The sequence below is a fragment of the Phoca vitulina genome, unplaced genomic scaffold, assembly GCF_004348235.1.
Source record: "Phoca vitulina isolate PV1807 unplaced genomic scaffold, GSC_HSeal_1.0 scaffold43, whole genome shotgun sequence".
Lineage (NCBI taxonomy): Eukaryota > Metazoa > Chordata > Mammalia > Carnivora > Phocidae > Phoca > Phoca vitulina.
Window position 1 is genome coordinate 2,096,745 of NW_022589746.1, and position 21,692 is coordinate 2,118,436.

Sequence of the window (21,692 nt, forward strand, 5' to 3'; positions counted from 1 at the left end):
ATGAGCCCCCAGGCCCCCTGCCCCTGTGCCGGCCCTCGCGTCCCGGCACGCCTCCAACCCCGCCCCCTTACCTCCCGCCCCGCCCCCACCCCCGCTCGCCCCCCTGTCCCCCTCCCTGGAGGGCTCACCTCCAGCCCCTCCCCCGTGCCCCCGCCCCACCTCCACCCCTGCACCCTTCCCGGCGCCCTAGCTCACCTCCGGCCCCTCCCGGGACTCCCCCCTCACCTGCCCACAGTCCTCCCGGAACGCCCTGGCCCGGCTGCCCCACTGCCCGCGAGGTGGGCTTCCCACCAGCCGCCAAAGCTGCTGGTAATTACCGAGGGAGACCCCGTGTCGGATGCAACCCGACGGAAGGCTGGTGAGAGGGTGCGGGACAAAGGCGGCCGCTCGGGGCGGGTGGGACGTCGGAGAGGAGGGCAGTGCTGGCGATCCCGCCGGCGGTCTCCGTCCCCGGAAACCAGGGCCCATCTGGCCGAGGTGGGGGAGGCCGGGCTCTGGCCGCAGGACCCCCGCCTCTCCCCGAGGGCTGAGTCCCGACCGCCTCTCGTTCCACTCAGCTCGCCGCCGGGAGGGTTGGGACACCCAGACCTGTGCAAGTCACTTACTCCCTCCGGGGCAGGCTGGCCTCAGTCAGTGACAATGTCCAGCCCTACCGACAGCAGCCAAGAAGAGCCCCGGGTCCACTTTGGAACTCCGAAACGCTGACGAACCTGTCTTCCAGCCCGGCCTGGAACACAAGAGTAATTCTAAAGGGGAATGTTACGAAAGTAGAGAAAACTTAAATCTCGGACACTATCCATCAGCTCTGAGGCAAAAATAAACACTCACGACTCACACCTCAGAGAGGGAGAGAGAAACCGGCTGTACCCCTTCTAGGAAGAATAAAGATGACAGTTACAACCGGATTAGAGACAGAAAAGTAAGGGAGAAGGACTGAGTAGCAGACAACAGCCCCACCGCAGATTACAAACCAGTGCAGTATGCATAGGGTGGATCGCTTGAATGCCCACTGATGACTGATTTTAATTATCGAAGGGATTTAATTGTTCTAAATACCCAATGGGATCATAGTTATAAAGTGTTCTGAGCGCTTCAGACACCCAACATAAAAGAGGGCTGCATTTTGGGGGGTCTTTTCCCCTTTAATCCACCCCGCCAGAGCCCACCCCATAATCAGTGTGTTTCACATTGGCAGATGTTCTCTGCTGGACACTTGCCACTGCGAGAGATGGACATGAAGAAGCCCCAGGGCAGGCGGTGTGATTTGAGGGCATCAGGAAGGCTTCCCACCCCACCCACTGCCCAGAATTCTCCACCTCATCAGGGTGCCTCATCTTCCGCTAATTACCTAGTCACATTTCCGGATTTCAGGTATTCATTCATTAGCCTATTTAAACAGTGGGTGTCTTTGGGAGAGTTACAAATGGCTTGTGTGGGGACTCAGGTGCCAAGGGGATGGGAAATATGCTGATCTTTTGCTCACCCCCTGGTGTGAATGCCTTTAATTCCGTGTGTCCCATTGCTGTCCGACCTGCCGTTCCTAGCCGAAATCACTGATGTTAGCTGATGGGAAGACCCATACACAGTGGGGCAGTGAAGAGAGGTCGTTTCGAAGCTTCAGGGCTCTGAAATCATTTTAAAGCACACACTTGAGGGGATTATGGATGATAAGAAGGAAAGAAGGTCAGGGCCTGCTGAGATAGCAGGTCCCTGGTGCCAGGACATGAGGGGCAACTGCAATGATGCCAACCCACAGTTTTAAAGGCAGGCTCTGCGTTCTGCCACATACTCAATGGGGTAAACATATTGAAATAGTCCCCCTTACATCAACACATAACAGCCCGGTGTGAATAGAAATTACCACAGAATTTCTATGGTGCTAAGACTTTATTTGTATAACCCCAAAAGGCAACTGTGCAAGAGCCCCCCCAAATATTTTAACACCCATGGAAAACATCAGTCAGTGCCTGCTTATTCAAAGGCCAATATAAGGTACCTTTTAAGGTTCATGCTTATAAGAGGAATGAAGTAATAAATAACTTCTGAAAATACAGCTAACCCTTGAACAACACAGCGGTTCGGGGCACCCACCACAGTCAAAACTCCATGTGTAACTTTTGACTCCTCCAAAACTTAATTACTACTAGTCTACTGTTGACCCGGGAGGACTTACCAATCACATAAACGGTCGATTAACGTGTTTGTATGTTTATGTATTCTATACTGTATTCTTACAATCAAGCTAGAGACAAGGAAACGTTATGAAGAAAATCAGAGGGAAGAGAAAGTACATTTACTGTACTGTACTTACTGGGGAAAAAAAATCTGCATAACGTGGATGTGCGCAGTTCAAACCTCTGTAGTTCAAAGGCTGACTGTATGTGTTTTTTGCTTTAATTCAATTCTGAAACACCAGTATTCTGACCTCGAGCCAGAGGGAGGCCCAGCTATCTCCTCTACAGCTAAATCAACCTTTTTTTCATATCTTTTTGTTTTTGTTTTGTTGTTCACAAGTTCTTCGAGGTCAGGAAATGCAGACTTTTAATCTAGTGCTCTATTCAGTAACCCGCACCTCTTCTTAGATTTTATAGATCAAGGTTGGGGACCTGGGCCTGGGAGCACAGACCTCAAAGTCACCGACATCGGATGCCACTCACCAAGAGGCAGTCTCTTCCCTCCATCCTGTCCTTCCACTAATCCAGCCACTTTTTCTTTTTCTTTTTTTTTTTTTTTTTAAGATTTTATTTATTTATTTGACAGAGAGAGAGAGATAGCGAGAGCAGGAACACAAGCAGGGGGAGTGGGAGAGGGAGAAGCAGGCTTCCCGCCGAGCAGGGAGCCCGATGTGGGACTCGATCCCAAGACCCTGGGATCATGACCTGAGCCGAAGGCAGATGCTTAACGACTGAGCCACCCAGGCGCCCCAATCCAGCCACTTTTTCATCCCCACCTTCAGTTCCTACCCACTTGGTATGTGCTTTCTGGAACATCCCAGAGTCTTTTTGTGCTTTTCTTCATAATTCTAAAACCTGAATACCATAGGTTGTCATAGAATAGAAAGAACCTGAGAAACACATTAAAAGTCTGATTGAGCTTTCTTTACTGAGCTGATGACCTTAAGTTCTGCCAACCATGGAGAAATTTATCTGCTTCTTTTAAAGATTTTATTTATTTGAGAGGGAGAGAGAGTGCGCACACACAAGCATGGGGAGGGGCAGAGGGCAAGGGAGAAGCAGACTCCCCGCTGAGCAGGGAGCCCCATGCAGGGCTCAATCCCAGGGGATCATGACCTGAGCCAAAGGCAGACGCTTCACCGACTGAGCACGGCAGCCACCTGCAGAACTTTATCTTCTTGTCCAAGGAACTTGTTTCTCATGTGTGGCAGAACCTAAAATTAGAATACTTTGAGAGCAACTGTGCAATGTATTTGGCTAAAATTTTGGCAAATGTATTAAATTGTAGATTCTTTTACATAGTTTTTGAAGTTGTTGCTTTATCATCTCAACAATATGTCGACTAAGAAAGAATTCACTGAAAATTAAAGCAAACATGTTTATTTGAGCAATTAGAATTGCAATTTAGGAGATGCAGTTTCAGGTAGAAACCTGACGTGTTCTGAGGAAGACAAAGAGGGAGGCAAGAGTTATAAAGGTGAAAGTTTACACGTGTAGTTTTCATTTTCATCTAGGTCCTGCACCTGAAAGAGGGATTGAAATGGGCGGGGGGGGGGGGGGGGGGGGGCGTGTAACTGGAATTGGGTGGGTCAGTATGCAAATGAGGGATGGAAGTTTGTTAAACTGAATGGGCTCCTTTCCAAGTGAAGGAGGCAGATGATCTGGTTGCCCTGAATTGCGTGATGAGGAGGGAGTTACTCCAGGCTGAGGACTTGAGGCTGGCTTAAAAGTTCAAAAAGTTTACAGTTCCTCTGATGAGGATATGTATAAATTTCCTCCTCCCTTATGGCCTCCCCACCCTGTTTTAAAAGAGACTGTCTTAGCTAGGCTTGCTTGCTCCATTATGAGATCTCCTTTTACAAATATTTAAGTTTATACAGTTAGGAATAAGGGCACAACTTTTTTTTTAAGGAAGTTTATTGAGGGAGGAGAGGGTGTTTAGGTTTTTGTTTTTGTTTTTTTTAGTTTTTATTTAAATTCCACTTGTTAATATACAATGTAACATTAGTTTTAGGTGCACAATATAGTGATTCAGCACTTGCATACATTACCTGGTGCTCATCACAAGTGCACCCCTTAATCCCCATCACCTTAATGCCCATCACCTATTTCTCCCATCCCCCCATCCACCTCCCCTCCGGGGACCATCGCTCTGTTCTCTATAATTAAGAGTCCATTTCTTGGTTTGCCTCTCTCTCTCTCTATTTTTTTCCCCTATGATCATTTGTTTTGTTTCTTAAATTTCATGTATGAGTGAAATCATATGGCGTTTGTCTTTCTCTGACTGACTTATTTCACTTAGCATAATATTCTCTAGCTCATCCACATCGTTGCAAATGGCAAGATTTCATTCTTTTCATGGCTGAATAATATTCCATTATACACACACCACATATACATATATACACCACATCTTCTTTATCCATTCCTCAGTTGATGGACACTTGGGCTGTTTCCATAATATGGCTATTGTAGATAATGCTGCTATAAACAGGAGTACATGTATCCCTTTGAATTAGCATTTTGGGGTAAATACCTAGTAGTGCAATTGTTGGATCATAGGGTAGTTCTATTTTTAAGGGTATTTGGGTTTTGGTTTTGTTTTGTTTTTTTAAGTAAGCTCTATGCCCAATGTGGGGCTTGAACTCACAACCCCAAGGTCAAGAATCGCATGCTCTCCTGACTGAGCCAGCCAGGAGTCCTGCCGGGCTTTTTTGCAGCTGCTATAGCACCCAATGCAATGCCAGGCACCTAGTGATATAAAAGTTCTTAAAAATATATATATCATTAACTCGTTGAGTACCTACTATGCGTAAACCACAGTGTTAAGTTCTATGATGAACATAAAGACAGATGTGGTTCAATCCATGCGTTCAAATCATTTACCGTCCATTGGGAGGAATTACACTGTAACAGGAGCAGAACTCAAATACTGTGGCAGTCCCAGCAGAGAGAGATTCCTTGTGGGGTTCAGAAAAGGTGCGATAGAAACGTGTTCACTTAAATAGGGTTTGACTTTGAGTAAGCGAAGCCAGACGAGGGAGGGGCAGGGAGAGTCCTAGTTAGTTGGAAGGTGGGGTGCTTTTGGAAGACAAGGGGCAGAGAGGCTGAACAATGGCTTGGGTATCAGGCTGGGAAGGGTTTCAAATTGCAAGCCATGAAGTTTGGACTCTATGTCTTAGGCATGGGAAGCTGTCGAGCACTTTATTTTTTTTTTATTTTAAGTTTTTATTTTAATTATATTGAGCACTTTAGAGCAACACAATCTGAGCTTTTAGAAAGATCGTTGAGGCACTTACTTGCACGTCCTATAGGTCGGAGGTAAAGGCAGAGCTGAGAGGCAGGGAGAGTAGTTGAGAGGCGCATGCATCTTTGAGTTGAGAGGACATGAAGGCCTGAGTTAGATGGCAGAAAGCAGGGGATAGGAAACAGAAATACCCAGCATGGTACATTATAGAGCACTTTCTCATAGATTTTTCTCATTTGACCCGCACAACCTCTGGGAGGTACTGCCCAGAGTTCCATTTGAGGAATGAGGAGTAAGGGGTTCATAGAAGGTATATGATTTGCCCATTTGCTTAGGGAAGAAGCAGCAGGACCTCCCAGAGGCTTCTTACTGGGGAGATGCCTGAGGCAGAACCCAGGGAACTGTTTGGTTGTGGAAAGGTCTGTGAAGAAGAGTGCACTTACTGGTGACAGCAGTGGGAGCAATCCCAGGGAGAGCAACCCCAACCGGGATTTAGAAACACTTTTGCTCACCAGCCCTTTGAAGTTAAAGAAAAAGACAAAAGGGAGTGCACAAGCCGAGAAAATGCAGCGAATAAATTACAGGATTTGGGAAAAATCTGCCACAAGTTCCATTTTCTAGAGTGCAAGATGAAGCACCTAGCAGGGAGGCTTAACCAGACAATAACATGCACCCTGGGAGAGAAGGAAAAGGATCATAAGTTTTCAGCACTAACTGAATCTAGTGGAAGAGGAGATGGACAAGTGGCATAGAGCATTAGAGTAGTAAATGGGAAAAATCAAGGCAAAAGGAGACCATGAAGTTAGATGCACAAGCTGGTTGGGATGCTGGGGTTGACATCACTCATTCATTTCTCTTTCCTTCCTCCCTTCCCTCCCTCCTTCCCTTTCTCCCTCTATCTATCCCTCCCCCCCCCCCCCCCCCCTTCCCTTCCTTCCTTCCTCCCTTCCTTCCTTCCTTCCTTCCTTCCTTCCTTCCTTCCTTCCTTCCTTCCTTCCTTCTACTTTAATCTACTTTGTGCTAGGCAATGAGCCAGGCTCAAAGATAGAAATAAGTTACTCTGAGACAATGAATGAAATGCTTTGAAGAACATGGCAATTATGTTCCTTAATGCGGTACCAGCTTGTCCTTAAAATCTGAAATAATTGGGGGGCCATACTTGGTTACACATTCAAACTTCAGACCTTTCTAATTTTTTTTTTAAAGATTTTATTTATTTATTTGACAGAGAGAGACACAGCAAGAGAGGGAACACAAGCAACAGGCAGAGGGAGAGGGAGAAGCAGGCTCCCCACTGAGCAGGGAGCCCGATGTGGGGCTCGATCCCAGGACCCTGGGATCACGACCTGAGCCGAAGGCAGATGCTTAACCAACTGAGCCACCCAGGCACCCCAAGACCTTCCTAATTTTCAGAAATAATATTCCTCTCTGGTGGCGTCTAATTTAAAAGGCTCCTTTCCCACATTATTTCACTTAATCTCCACCAAAGTCCTTACTGAGTCAAAATATGCCTTCCAACTGTTAGAACCCCAGGTATGCCCTGCTCTCTGAGGTCATCTGAATGGCTATTTTTCCTCCCATTTAACAGCTAGCACATTCCTCTGAGAGAGCCCTTCTTTGTGGATAACATTCCTAGGTCCTACAGCTGGGCCTCTGTGAAGATACGGTTTTGAACTACTGTGCCCCCTTAATCGCTCGCTGCCAGACACAGGACAGTTTGTGTTTTTCTTAAAAGGTAGTGTCCATATGTGAGTGAAAAATTCCAGATGTGTTGGACAAGTTCTAAATAGCTTTGGAGTGTTTCCTTCATGTTACTGTTAGCCTACTTCTTTTGAAGCTTAAAATCAAAGTTGGAGTTGACACAACACATTTCTGAAAAATAGTGAACTTCAGCTCAACTTAAATTTTAACTCCTTTTCAAATAAGTTTCAAAGAGAATAACAGCCTGTCCCCATAAGTGTTCGCATTAAAAAAAAAGATAAATCAATATGTTTATTTAGGCATAGGACGTGTACCAAAGGACGGACATGTACCAAAGCAGGAGTGGGAAAGGGGGATTCTGAGAGGGAGAGTTTTAACCTTTTACTTTATAACCTTTTGTACTGTTTACATTTTAGGTGAAATAGTTAATAAAATAAAAAGTTGGTTATAATTTTATGCTTGGGGCACCTGAGTGGTACAGTCGGTTAAGTGTCCAACTCTTGGTTTCAGCTCAGGCCATGATCTCAGGCTGGTGAGATTGAGCCCCACGTCGGGCTCTGCGCTGGATGTGGAGTCTGCTTGAGATTCTCTTTCTCCCTCTTATTCTGTCGCTCCCCCCTGCTTGTGCTCTCTTGCTCTCTCTTTCTCTCTCTCAAATAAGTAAAATCTTTAAAAAAAACCATAATTTTATTCTTAGCTATACTTAGTCAATGAATAATCACATGACTTTTTGCATGAGCTACAGTTAATCTGAAAGCTTATTTTTCTGGAGCTGGGTTTTTTAACTTAAATGCAATACTTCAACTTATCTATATTAGATTTCATCTTATTTTATTCAACCTGTTGAACCTGGGAAAAGCCTTTTGAATCTTGATTTTTTACTCTAACTCACAGACCTAGCTTTCCCAGAATTATCTCATCTGCCAAATTAATAAATATACCATTTATGGTAATAATAATGGTGGTTAAACCTAATATTTTTAAGGGCTTAATATGTTCTGTGTACTGGGATAAGCATTTTACAGCAGTATCTAATTTACTCTTCAGAACAGTCCTTTGAGGTTGGTGTAATTATCCCCATTTATGGATGATGAAACCAAAGTTAAGAAAAGAAAATTAACTTGTTCCCATTCACACATGTATTTAGTGGTAGAGCCAAGATTTGAAATTAAGCTCTCTCTGACTCAGAGCAAGTGTTCTTTTTTTTTTTAAGTTGTGATAAAAAAAAAAGCACATAACATGAAATTCGCCCTCTTTTTTTTTAAAGTATAATTAACACACAGTGTTATATTAGTTTCATTTGTACAATATAATGATTCAACAATTCTGTACATTACTCAGTGCTCATCTGAAATGTTTAAGGATACAGTATAGTATTGCTAACTATATGCTCATTGCAGAGTGGCTGTTCTTTTTCTTTTAGAGAGACAGAGAGAGACACGGGCGGAGGGGAGGGGGAGAGGGAGAGGGAGAGAGAGAATCTTGCGTAGGCTTCACACCCAGCGTGGAGTCTGATGCGGGGCTCGATCTCACGACCCTGAGATCATGCCCTGACCAGAAATCAAGAGTTGGATGCTTAACTGAGCCCCCCAGGCACCCGGCAGAGTGGCGGTATCCATGTCATCAATGGAAGTGATAAACAGAACAGGGTCAAGGACAGAGACTTGTGCCAGAGTCCCTCCTCCAGTGTGACAGCAATCTGTGGACTCACATTCTTTGTGTATGTTTTACTGTCACTCAACCGTGTGAGATATCAAGGACTAATAACGCTTAAAACTGAGCTGTCTGATATGAGAGCCCCTCGCCCCAGAGAGCTACTGATAACTTGAAATGTGGCTAGTCCAAATTGAGATGTGCTGGAGGTATAAAATATACACACTGGGATTCCAAACACAGTACGGGATAAAGAATTTAAGGTATCTCCTTAACAATTGTTCATGCTGATTGCATGTTATAAAATAATATTCTGGATATATTTGGTTAAATAAAATACCTCATTAAAATTAATTTCACCTATTTATTTTATTATGTGGCTACTAGAAAATTTGTACTTGCATACGAGGCTTGCATTTGTGGCTCACATTATATTTCTTTTTCTTGGGGGGGGGGTAAGGAGGGGCAGAGGGAAAAGGAGAGAGAATCTTAAGCAGACCCCACACCCAGCACAGAGCCTGATGTGGGGCTCAATCTCACAACCCTGAGATCATGACCTGAGCCGAAATCAAGAGTCAGATGCTTAACCAACTGAACCATTCAGGCGCCCCTCACATTATATTTCTATTGGACAGCACTGGTCTAAAGTAAGTCTTGGACTCCGAAGGGCTTACAATTCAGATATACATATATGAGAAGGTTCAAAACAATAACAAGCATTATTGATTAATATAAATATCAAATCAGAGTGCTATAGACTCCAGGAGTTCACAAATGGGGACTGTCACTAGAGAAGGACCGAGGAGAGGGAGTTGAAATTCGCTGGATCTTTAAGGAGACAGGCTTTCTAGCACAGGGGACACCATGAGCAACACTGCCAGATGGACTGTGGGCCTGTGAGCAAGAGTGCGGGAGAAGATCTGAACAGAGCAAGTACTGGAGCCGAGGACCCTGCAGACACCAGGTGGGATCATTGGCCGTGAAGCCCGGGATGGTGCTCTTGGACTTGCTTTTCAGCAGAGAGGAAGCATAGATATTGCTAGTGCGGGAATACTGAAATCTGTGGGCTGTTTTTCCACCAAAAGGTCTCCCATATTTATTACTGAACCAAACTACCAGTGCAGAAGCATAGAAACAAAGAGAAAAATCATTTTCCTAAGAAAACATGGCCAACTGTCCAGAGATGGTGATGTTTTCAGCTTGACATGAGAAGATGCTAGTGACCTGGATATGGCACAGATATGTGTGCATCTCACGTGGGATTCCTTATAGACCCAGTGCAGTTCTTCTCCTTGGAATTGGACCTGATTCTGTTATCGTTTGAACCCATGGGAGAACGGGACTGTTTGTTTTTGTTTGTTGGGCACGAATCTCATGATCCTGAAAGTCCTGTGAGCAGCCCCAGGGAACAGAGTCAACCGCACACACCAAGATGGGGGAGAAAGGGAGAGAGCGAAATCTGGTTTCGAGTACTGACAAGGCAGAACTACAGAATGGGCTGGTGGCGGAGGGGAGGAGCCGAGCCACTAAAACAAGGAAAGAGCAATTAAGAAGCTAAGGTTCTGGTCCATGCAGGAGTAAAAGCTGGCCCCTAGACCAAGGGTCTGGCTGTGAGGATAGAGAGGAGACAGGCATAAGAGATGTGATTTAAAAAAAGTAATAATGGGGCGCCTGGGTGGCTGAGTCGTTAGGTGTCAGCCTTCAGCTCAGGTCATGATCCCGGGGTCCTGGGATTGAGCCCCGCATCGGGCTCCCTGCTCTGAGGGAAGCCTACTTCTCCCTCTCCCACTCCCCCTGCTTTTGTTCCCTCTCTTGCTGTGTCTCTCTCTGTCAAATAAATAAATAAAATATTTTTTAAAAAAACCCAACTTTAAAAAAAATTTTTTTAAAAATAAAAAAATTAAAAAGTAATAACAAAAAAACCCCCAAAAAACAAAAAAATAAACCCCCAAAAAACCCCCAAATCGAAACCAAAACCAAAACCCATAGGACTTGATGACTGGCTGTGTATAGTTGAAAATTATCCTCAGAGGCTATGTACACACGCTTTCTTTTTCATCCTGAATAAATGAGAGTTGAGAGAATAACGATCATGGTCACTGGGACTGTCACACACAATAAACGCCGTTCAGTTGACAAGATTCAACTTGAAACAAGCCTTTCAGAAGCTCCCTTAATAACAGCCAGCATTTCCAAGAACCTTTGGTTGGAACATTTCCTTGCAGATAACAGCTTAACTGAAACCCCAAATCGTGGATTTTCCCCACTTGGCATTGCTCAGTATTCAAATGAATATCAAATAATGGGGTTAAAATTCACTGGACAGAGTGGCGGAAGACTGAAAACTCCCAGCACCCATTGGCCCGGAATCCGCACAAAGAGCAAAGGGGAATTGGCGTGTAAATAGAATCGGAGCATCAGACAGAGTTTAGACAAAGTCATCAGTGTCCAGAGAGGCAGAGTGAAAGCGAACTGGGCTTTATTCAACTCTGCAAGTTAACCAAACTGAATGGCAAAGAGCGGTGTGGTCCTTTTCTTATCCTTCTGCTGGGAAGTTTAGTACCAGAGTTTAATTAACTGGTTAAATGGATTTATGCGCTCACTGAAGGCAAATTTACTAATAGGAAATTGAAAATAACTTTCTAAATAATGGCTTATCTGTCATCTATCCTAGATATCTATACTTACCAGGTGCTAGCCACTGTATTTATGTGATGAGAATATAAGCAAATGGTTTCTCCCCTCAAGAAGCATGGGAGACCAGCCCAAAGCTCAGAAGTGAAATAGAAATACTTGGTCCTCGGATTGAAGTGGGAGTAAATGAAGCCCAGTTCGCTGGGGGCAATGGTAAGTCACTGAAGGCTCAGGCAGGGGGGGTGACAGGATCCAGTGTTAGGGTCCATCCTCATTATTCACGGGTTCTGTGTTTGTAGATACTGGATTTGTGAATTTGCCTACTTGCTGAAATTTACTTGTGACCTCAAAATCAATATTTGCAGCACTTTCACGGTCATTGGTGGATATGTACAAAGAGGTGAAAGTTTTGAGTCTCCCCGTGCACACGTTCCCAGCTGTGGTCAAACAAGGTGACACACTCTGCCTTCTTGTTTCAGCTCACGCTGTAAACAAGGGTCCTTTCTGTGGGCTATTTCGTGTCACAGTTTTTGCATTTCTTGTGCTTTCTGTTTGTGATTTCATTGTTTAAAATGGCCCCCAAGCTTAGTGCCAAAGTACTGGCTAGTGCTTCTCCGTGCAGGAAGGCTGTGATGTGCTGTATGGAGACTATGACTGTGTTAGCAGGAGTCGCCGTGCTGGTGGCTGTGAGTTCAGTGTCAACGAACCAGCGATATATATCAAGTAAGGCGTCTTTACACTGAAACACCCACAAAGCCAGGTTACGCATTAATGGGTTGATGGAAATGTGACCAGAGGCTCTCAGGAACCTCATCCTGTGTCTCCCCTTAGAAGTAATGATTCTGCATTCACTAATTCAGTGTCTCTGGCAACTTGGTAGAATATCATGAATAACAAAAACCGAGTGTATTTTGGAAAGATCCTTTTGGCAGAGTTGTAGTCAATGGATTCAAGTGTTTTTTATTTGCCATCCTTGAACCAAGTTAGACTATCGTAGCACTTCATCTGAAACCATGGGGGCCTAGACCAAAGTAATAGCAGGGAGGCTCCATTCATTCATTCATTCGGTAACTAGGTAGCTATCTCTTGAGCACCTATTCTATGGGGGATACAGCCGAGCACAAGACAGGTGAGACTTAATCATGAAGCTTACTCGGGAGGGTGGAGAGATATCAATGATCAGGTCTGAGAGAAGAGGTCAAGGGTGAGCCTGGAGTTCCATTTCCAGCAGCAGGGTGAATGGTGCTGTTTCTTTCGGAGAGAAGGAACGTTAAGGACACAATGAAGAAGTCAGTTGGATACATACTGAGTTTTGAGGTAATGGAGGAATCCATTTCCACTTCCAATCAGAAGTCCAGTGGCAGGTAAATATATGGGCCTGGAGGTCGAGAAAGCAGTCCCTCTTCCTGCCCCTCCCAAGATGGACTCCAGGCAAAACTATGAAGCAGAAGACCTCTCACTGCTTCCCTTATCCTTGGAACCTGCTGGAGGAACATTGCAGAGATGCTGTACCTCTGGGCGTCAGTTTATCTTGTTAACTACTGCTCCTGGGGAAACAAGTGACCTGGGAGAGTTGAATTTATTAATTGCTTGTATACAAGCCTCATCTCTGCTACCAGTTTTAAGCTGCTTGGTGGTAGAAGTTGTGCTTTGCTCCACTTATTTGAATCATCCCCAGCATCCAGCACGGTGTAAAGCACTCAGTAGCTAGTGGGAAAAAAATTGTAGAATCAGGGGATGCCTGAGTGGCTCAGTCGGTTAGGCGTCTGCCTTCAGCTCAGGTCATGATCCTGGGGTCCTGGGATCGAGCCCCACGTGGGGCTCCCTGCTCAGCGGGAAGCCTGCTTCTCCTTGTCCCTCCTGCTCCCCCTGCTTGTGCTCTCTCTTTCTCTCTATCTCTCTCTGTCAAATAAATAAATAGAATCTTAAAAAAAAACCCTTAAAAAAAAAAGATTTGTAGAGTCAATCCTAAAGGTGGGAAATTCAAAGCAGATAAGAAGGAAAGGTGATGTCAAGGCAGGTAGAATGGGGAAGAGATGCTTTAGTGACGAGTGGGACTTTTCTTTATCCCTTAAATTGTACGCACTGGGCAACTACTGATTTTTATCAGGAAGCAGGGACTTTGATAACTTGTTCTCTACTGTATCCCCAGGGCCAAATGAAAACCTGACACATAGTGGGCATTCGATAATTCTTTGTTGAATGAATTGTCCCTTGATTTGGCTCTGTAACTCCCACAGGTTTTATAAGAGATACAAAGAACCTTACGTGTCAGTTCTGCACTGGCTGAATTTCTAATCTAGAACAGGAGCAATCTCCTAGGATATGAAGGCTGTAACTTCAAAAAATTTGTTGGAGGACTTCTGACCGTGGCCATAGGGGGGTCACTGGTACCAGAGTTGCTCTCCAGCCCTAAACAGTTAGAAAACTGAACGAACCCTAGGAACCGGATGTTTTCAGAGAGCCGTGCAGAGTGGTCCCGAAATCTACATGGGGCTACCTGGAAGTCGGCTGAACACCTGGCTGTGCTTGCATGGGGTGTGACACCAGGGAACCACTACGGAGGAGCTGTCTGCTGAGCAATCGTCAGAGCTGCCACAGGGCCAGGAGACGCTGCGTTCCCACCGGCCGGAGGGGAGAGACCCGCGTGACACTACGTAGCCGTAGCCGGCTCAGAAACCAGAGGCTCACTTCTTAGTTGTAGGACTCTACTAGGTCTAGGTAAAGGCATTTGTCTTATTTAAATTAACCAAATTTCCAAGAATTGGCTTTCTTCTCTTAGGACCATGAAAACTCCTATTTTTCTTTCTTTCTTTTTTTTTCTTCATTTTTAAATTTTTTTTTTTAAGGAAACTCTATGCCCAATATGGGGCTGGATCGTACAACCCTGAGATCAAGAGCCGCACGCTCCACCAAGTGAGCTAGCCAGGCGCCCCCTATTTCTATTTTTCTTAATGTTTAAATATACAGCTTCACTGTTTTTCTACATGCTTAGATCCCCCAGAGACACCCTGATCCCATCGGTTTGAAACTTAGTTAGCAGTTTATGCATTTTATTAGGAAACTGTATAAAATTAGAGCAACGTCAAAAGAAGATTAATTTTAATTTCTATTTGTGCAGCATGACATCCTTTCTTTTTTAAAATATATAACATCTAATACAAGTTAAATAAAATTAAATGTTATTTTTTAAAGTGTAAATGATATAACCTATAGAAGAAAACATTTGGAAGAAAAGAAAGTTGGCCTATAATCCCACCACTCACAGATAACCACTCTTTGTACTTTTTAACGAACACTTTCTCATACATTATCTCGTTTGGTCATCACAACAACCGATTAAGCAGTCAGGGTGCATATTATCCGCATTTTATGGATGAAATTAAGTGGTTTGCCTGAGGACATGGCTTAATGGGCAGGAAGCCAGATCTGGGCTCAGATATTCTCACTGTAGATGCTTCTAGGCTCTGGGAGCTACACTTCCCAAGGAACTGCTCCCAGTCTTCACTTAGCTTTTCCAACAAAGTAAGAAACAGGCCACGAAAACAGTTCAATCGTAACAGCAAATAAACTTTTTTTAGGCTTAAATTGGTAAGAGAAATCTTTTGGGAAAGCAAAGAGAAATGCATTCAGAAGAAGTCATCTTTCCTTGAGTCGAAGGAAGAGGTTGGATTTCATTTCACTTTTGGGTAGTAGATTTTAAGAGGACATCGTAATTTACATGCCACACGCTGACCAAGTAGATTTCCAATGGGTGAGAGAGCAAGGTGGCCCAGATCAAGAATTACAGTGGGATCATTTCAGGATGCACCTAAGGAAACGGGGGAGGGGGACACCTGAAATTTAAATTGTCATTTTGGGGGTGCCTGGGTGGCTCAGTCAGTTAAGCGTCTGCCTTCGGCTCAGGTCATGATCCCAGGGTCCCAGGATGGAGCCCCGTGTCAGGCTCCCTGCTCAGTGGGGAGCCTGCTTCTTCCTCTGCCCGCCACAACACCCCCCCTCACCACCCCGCCTTGTGTTCTCTCTTGCTATCTCTCTCAAATAAATAAATAAAATCTTTTAAAAATAAATAAATAAATCATCTTTTTGTAAATCTAAGAAGAATATAGAATTCTCTTTCTCAAATCTGTTGGGTTTTTTTTAAACCTGATTCCTCAGTGAGTCTGCCCTCTTTTTTTATTTTAATTTTTTTATTTAAATGCAATTCAAATCTCATCAAGGTTTCTGTTGAGGGTAGAGGGCTCTGTTCCCAAAGCATTCTAAAATTATGGACTACCCAAAATGCATATTTACTCTCCATGTGTATATTAGCCCTCTTATCTCGAGCTACCTGGAAAGCCCTGGTGAGCACAGGGAATTCTACCATCTGGGCAGATTTTGCCACTGACAAGAGACCATGTTCCAGAGGTAAAGTGAGTGTGTTACAGGATACTTTCCTGCTTCAGTCTGAAGATATGGCCCATCAACCAATAAGATTAAGTCTGCATTTTTTTAAAAAAAGATTTTACTTATTTATTTACTTGACACACAGAGAGAGAGAGCACAAGCAGGGGGAGGGGCAAAGGGAGAAGGAGATGCAGACTCCCTGCTGAGCATGGAGCCTGACACAGGGCTCGATCCCAGGACCCTGAGATCATAACCTGAGCCCAAGGCAGACGCTTAACTGACTGAGCCACGCAGGCACCCCAAGTCTGCATTTTTCTAAAGTTTCTGATAAACCCATTCATGAACAGAGGTTAGATAGTTATGAATTTCCCCTTCTTCTGGAGTAGAAGAGTACCAGGGTCCTACGTATTACAATGATGAATAGAAATAGGTAAGGGAGGAAGAAACAGGATTTCATAGGAGAAATGCTGTGTATTTTCAACGAGTAACAAAGTTCGTCCAGCAGGGGAAACCATCAAATTTAAAGGAGACCCTAAAACCAGGTTGGCAGAACAAACCTGGAGACATGCTTCCCAATTGTAAAATCTACTACAAAGCTCCACTAAACGCTGTGGAACTGGCATAAAGAAAGACATATAGACCAATGAAACAGAATGGAGAAAGCAGAAATAAACCCTCATGTTCACGGTCAATTGATTTTTCCACAAGGGTGCCAAGACTGTTCAACAAAGAAAGAACAGTCTCCTTAACAAATGGTGCTGGGGAAACTGGACATCCATATGCAACATCCACGTGTACCATGTACAAGGATTAGCTCACAGTGGGTCAAAGACAACAATAAATGGATCAGAGACCTACATTGAAGAGCTGAAACTGTAAATCTCTTAGAAGAAGAAAACATAGGAAAGACCTTCATGACCTTGAATTTGGCAATGTGTTCTGAAGTATGACACCAAAAGCACAGGCAATGGAAGAAAAAAATAAACTGGACTTCATCAAACCTGAAACCTTTTTTAATTCAAAGAACACCATCAAGAGAGTTAAAAGAGGGGTTCCTGGGTGGCTCAGTCTGTTGGGCGTCTGCCTTTGGCTCAGTCCCTGATCTCAGGGTCCTGGGATTGAGCCCTGTATCGGGCGCCCTGCTCAGGGGGGAGCCTGCTTCTCCCTCTCCCACTCCCCTCTCTCACTGTGTCTCTCTCTGTCAAATAAATAAAATCTTTAAAAAAAAAAAGCAGACAATGACAAGTGTTGGCAAAAATGTAGAGAAATTGGAGCCCTCAAACATTGCTGATGAGAATGTAAAATGGGTCGGTCACTGGATCAAGAGAGACTGTAGTAAGTTCTTGGTGTCTCATGATCCCCATGAAGTTGAATCTCATATACAGATATGTAGACAGGTTTATGATAATTAGGAAGGCCAAGGTGGGGGATCGTTGAAGGGCTCTCTGAACTCATGAAAGGCCCGTTCATGTTTATCCTCCCCGGGAGAGATTCCGTGATCTTGGTTAAGTCATTTAGGGGCGCGGTGATTCCAGAGGGGCTGGAAGCCATTGTCCGTGGCAAGCAGTGAGACCCAGGAATCCCCTTAATTGTCTCTTAGTTACTGGCCTGGGAAAGTTTTGAAGGTCCTGGAGTATGTCAGAAGTTAAGGGATTTGCCTCCTTAGGATAAAGCATGTCCTAGGAAATGAACGTGACTTTGACAAAATTGTAACTTCTCTTTGGAAACCTATGTCCTTTCTGAGGAGGGTGGAACAGAGAGGTAGATGGAATCAGCCTTGGATCTCACCTCATCTTTAGAACACAGCCAAAGCTCATCGTATATTGGGTTAGCGTAGAATCACAGGGAAGCGGAGAGTCCTTGGAGCCCTGGTTGGAGATGATTGAAAAGGAGGAGGCATACTGTTAATTCCCCAGGGGCATGTAAATGGCTTTTGACTGCTTTGATCTAAAGGGACACTGAGGGAAGCAGATGCCCCTCAGCAGCTGTTAAATATGTGGCCCACAGGAGACAGTGATATGAAACTGGATTTGGGTTTGGTACTACAGCAAGGCAAGGAATGTCTATCCCATTTATGGTCCTCAAGTCCTGAATACGTCTATATCTTTGCTCATTGGACTTTTCGACAGGAAAGGTAGGAGTGTTACATGGACTGTACAAGCCACGGATGACAAGTATTTTCTTTGTGAGGCCTTCAACAATGGGGTTTAGTCCTTCTTGAGCTTCCGGTTTAACAGAATATTGCAGAGTTTGGATAGAGATGTAGATAAATTACTCTCAACCTTACCCATTTTCGCTCCCAAATCCTGCCTGTATCGAAACATTTTTTTGTATCTCCTTGACCAATGTGGATTCAGATACCAGAGTAATAGTAAATCAACGTGCAAATTAGCTGTGGTCTCACTGTGAATAGGGGCGTTTTCGGGGATTTCAAGGAAGAGAGTTTCAGGAGAACAGTGAACCTACTGTTTGTACTGGCTCAGTAAACCCCTCCCCATCAAGTTAGTGCTGCTGTGTCAGGAGGAGGAAGGACTGTCCCTAGGTTAAAGGTCTGAGGACAACTGTTACTGGCCTTGGGAATGTCTGAGGATTATTCAGGGATACCCACCATCTGACTTTTGTAAATTCATGAATTTATTCTGAGCCTTACTGTTTCTTTTAAAGTGTTCAGCAAGGACCTGGAGGTCTGGCAACGGGCTCTTTCCCACTCTAGCTTTTGCTTGTATATTAAATCCCCTATTTCTGGATTAAGGCCATTTCCGAAAGTGAGGAGAGAGCTGGAGTCACATCTGCTGACGGATCTACTTCCAAATGCTGCCTAACGGTGTGAAAGAGCCTGTTGTTGCAGTCGCCAAGGGGCTCGTCCTCTCTTCGCCTAAGGACTGACTCAGAGCCCGATGTGTTTTCACAGGAAAGATCTGGGAATAGCTTCCAAAAGAGCTTGGCCAACATCTACAACTTGTCTAAATCCCTCTGGTCTCCTCCACCATCTTAAGCCACACAGGTCTTCTCATACTGGCCTTTGCAACCCAATTGTTTTTGCCGTGGAGGTTCCTACTAACATATGAACAGACTGGGATAGACCTGCGAGGCGTAGATTACATGTCCCGAGACTATTCTAAACTCCTCTGTAAATTTCCCTCCATCCTGTCTAATTTCTCCAAAGGCTTTGGAAAGACTTTGACAATGGCTCTCAGCTCAGGCAAAGAACAGGGCTTAAAACCAAGTGTAAAGGATTTTCTCTGTGTCGAGGAAGATTTAACGTGAAAAGATAACTGAACTTTAAAGTTTCTGGTGGTTCAGGAGGGAGGGAAGCAGGCCGATCAGGGGAGAAGAAGGGGCAGAGGGGGATGGAGCACAGAATGGAGAGAGGAATAGTAAGAATAAAGGCTATTCCATTTGAGTGGTGATTAGGGGATTCAAAAGAGAGACACAGTTTTATGTTTTTCACATTTTTCTTTGCTGTGGCCAAAGAATATTTTAAGGAAGCAGTTTTAAAACCCAAATTTCGGGGCACCTGGGTGGCTCAGTTGGTTGGGCATCCAACTCTTGATTTCAGCTCAGGTCAAGATCTCAGGGTCATGAGGTCGAGCCCTGTGTCAGGCTCCGCGAGTGTTGAGTATGGATCCTGCTTAAGATTCTCCTTCTCACATTAAGGACGGCACGTGATGCAATGAGCACTGGGTATTATATAAGACTGATGAATCACTGACCTTTACCTCTGAAACCAATAATACATTATATGTTAATTTAAATTAAAAAACCTTAAAAAATAATTGGGCAAATGGTGTTATAGTTTCTTTTATTAATCACCAATTTAGGAATGCCTGGGTGGCTCAGTCCGTTAAACACCTGCCTTTGGCTCAGGTCATGATCCCAGGGTCCTGGGATAGAGTCCAGCATCGGGCTTCTTGCTCAGTGGGGAGCCTGCTTCTCCCTCTGCCCGCCAGTTCCACTGCTTGTGCTCTCTCTCCCCCTCTCTCTCTGACAAATAAATAAATAAAATCTTAAAAAAAATCATCAATTTAGTAACCAAGAAAGTATTATTATTATTACTTATTTCTAAAATGTGACAAGAGAATCATTTCATATATTCAGTCACATATATTCATTTTGGGTATAAAAATATTTTCTAGAGGAGGGAAAAATGATTACTGTGACTTTTAAAACTCCAATAATGATTATGACTTGTCTGATCTTTAAACAAATTATTATAATAAATATAAACGGAAAGTTGTTCACTGTTATAATATTGGATTCATTACAAAATGTATACTTCACTTTTTCTATGCTTAAAAATCAAAGAGCATTGTAGAAAAAAATAAAAATAAAGATCAGAATCCTATCTAGATTCAAAACCAAAAAAAGATTCTCCCTCTCTCTCACTCTGCCCCTCCCCCCCCGCTCTCGTGCACTCTCTCTCTCTCTCTAAAAAAAACAAAAATTTCTTTCAGATGCTCTCTCATACCAATCAAAAAAAAAAAAAAAGTAGAACACTGGATATTTGGAAATGTTTCCTTTTTGTTCTAAGGTAACTCTCAAATGATTCTGTGGCTATTAAAAGTTCCCTAAAGTAGCTACTGTAATGCTAACTTATCTTTGGTGAAGCGATGCCATTTAGAAAGCTAAGTACACGAATGTGAGTTATAGCATAAATACAGATATGGCCTAGAGGAGATGGGCACATAGATGGAGTCCGGTAGAGTCCTGGAACAGTTGGTCCAAAGTATCACTTATACGTCTGTGTCACAGCTTCCCCAAGCGACTGGCTGAGCTATAAAACTACGAACCCAGCGGACTTGCAGTTCCCAGAGGGTGGAAGATTTGGAGAGGAGATCTGTCCCAGAACCAGACTGTCATGGAGAAAACAAGGTAAGACTGGGGAAAGTTCTCATAAGGATTTTTTTTTAAACAGCGTTATTGTCGCTGGTGTAGATTAGATATTATAAAATCTATCCATCGTAAATGTACAATTTGATAGTTTTTAGTAAATTTGCAGAATTGCACAGGCCTCTATGCAATCCAATTGTAGAACGAATATTCCATCACTCCAAAAAGTAACTCCTTGTCCATTTGCAGTCACTTCCTGTCTCCACTCCCAGCCCTAGGCAACCATTAATTTACCTTCTGTCTCTGTGCATGTGTCTAGTCTGGACATTTCATGTAAATGGAATCATACAATATATATGATCTTTTGTGTCTGATGTCTTTAACTTGGCATAATGTTTTCGACTTTCATTTCGTAAGATTTTGATGAGTGACCAAGGACAGTTTGTCCAAAGGATGCTGACCTAAGATGAAAACATCTGAATTTCTCAGTCCCCAGGGCTGGCTTGAGAAATTGACTTATTGGGGCTTATCCTCCCTTTGAATTTTCTTCTTATAGACATGTAGTAAACATGAAAGAGACAAATAGCAGCATTATTAGTGATAAGGCAGATTTCCACCAAGGTTAAAGTTTTTCCAAAGCTGATCAGATAACCAAAGATTACCTCTAAAAAGGTTTTTTGTTTTTGTTTTTGTTTTTGTTTTTACTTATAGGAAACAAAACAAACTCGGTATTTGTGAAGCTCAACAAAGAGAAATCAGAGCCAATATTACCCTGACACATAATAAAGGCTAAATAAATGTTGGCTATTATCATTCATTCATTCATTCAACATATATTGAATGCCTGTCATATATAAGGCTCAGTACCTAGGAATTAGCGATACAAAGCATAAAATTAGTTTTCGTAAGAAAAGGGAAAGAGGTAAGTAAACAAAAGAATGCAGTTGAGTGTGATCAGTGCTATGATAGAAGGAAGCTCTAGAAATAGGAGGAGACCTCTGGAGGGACCAGAGGTTTCCTGGAAGGATGAGTCCTAAGCTGGATTATAAAGATGGAGAAGGTGAGAA

The 21,692-nt window shown here is 43.7% G+C and overlaps 1 long non-coding RNA gene across 1 annotated transcript; it reads left to right on the forward strand.

Moving 5' to 3' along the window:
• The first annotated feature begins 192 nt into the window (after positions 1-192).
• LOC116648402 lies at positions 193-21,418 on the forward strand. The gene is made up of 4 exons (XR_004302520.1): positions 193-366; positions 1,196-1,371; positions 20,548-20,667; positions 21,337-21,418. It is a non-coding gene; the product is annotated as an uncharacterized LOC116648402 (long non-coding RNA).
• Positions 21,419-21,692: the final 274 nt, after the last annotated feature.